The sequence below is a fragment of the Parus major genome, chromosome 6 (genome assembly GCF_001522545.3).
Source record: "Parus major isolate Abel chromosome 6, Parus_major1.1, whole genome shotgun sequence".
Lineage (NCBI taxonomy): Eukaryota > Metazoa > Chordata > Aves > Passeriformes > Paridae > Parus > Parus major.
In genome coordinates, this window is record NC_031775.1 from 31178219 (window position 1) to 31179167 (window position 949).

The window sequence follows — 949 nt, forward strand, 5'->3', positions numbered from 1 at the left end:
AAAGCAATAACTAAATATACTAAATCCTCCCCCCCCCCAAAAAAAAATAAATAAATTGAGAACGCAGCGCAAGGCGGCGGCTGCTCCGCGTCCCCCGAGCATCGGCCGCGCCGCACCGCGGGGTTCCCCCCTTGCCCAAACTTTCCTGCCGCCGCCGCCCCGTTAATCCCCCGGCAGATGTTGTCGGCGGCTCTCGGCACTAAGTAAACAATGCGGGGCCCGGCACAACAAAAGATTTCCCACTTCACCCCGCCGCTCCGCGCCCACCCGCGCAACTTGCGCGGCCGCCTCCCACCACCATCGCATTTCCACCTACCCTCCCCTCCTCGGGTTTGTTTTTTTTTTTTGGCTCCTCTGTCCCCCCTCGCCGGTGAGGGTGACTAAAGCAAAGATGTCCTCGCTTTTCCCTTGTCCTTCTCGCCGGGAAGCGCAGCCGCCGCCGCTCCCTTACCTGCTCCCGGCCGCCGCCAGCCCCGCGCCGCTCTTCACCGCCGCATCCCTTCCCGCATCCACCGCCGGGCTCTGCTTGCCGGAGATCCACCTTAAAAACGCCACCCGCTCGCACACCGCACAAAAAAAAAAAAAACTTAATCCTTCCCCCCCCACCCCCCCTTTCCCCGCTCTCCTGCTCCGCCCGCCGCCGCGCCGGGAGCGGACGGGGGCACCGGAGCCCCGCAGCAGCAGCGGAGAAGATGCTAATTGCAACTTGGGGGGGAGGGCCGCTCTCCCCCCCCCCCCCCCGCTCTTTTTTTTTTTTTCCTGGTTTTTTTTTCCCTTTTTTGTTTAGGTTTTTTTTATTTTTTTTATTTGGTTTTTTTTTTAAAGCCAGAAAGTGCCCGGGCGGTGTTGGGCGGAGCGGCCGCTCCCCCTCGCCACGCTGGGTGAGCGGCGAGCGAGGAGAGGTAGAGACTCTCACTGCCTCGCTTTTTTTTTTTTTTTCCCTTCTTCT

General features: G+C 60.0%; 1 protein-coding gene across 1 annotated transcript in view; it reads right to left on the minus strand.

Moving 5' to 3' along the window:
* Positions 1–569, minus strand: part of CTBP2 (C-terminal binding protein 2) — a 130098-nt gene extending 129529 nt beyond the window's left edge. Inside the window, exon 1 of the mRNA XM_015632952.3 lies at positions 452–569. The gene's annotated coding sequence lies outside the window, so the exon portion shown is untranslated. The remainder of the gene's footprint in view (positions 1–451) is intronic.
* Positions 570–949: the final 380 nt, after the last annotated feature.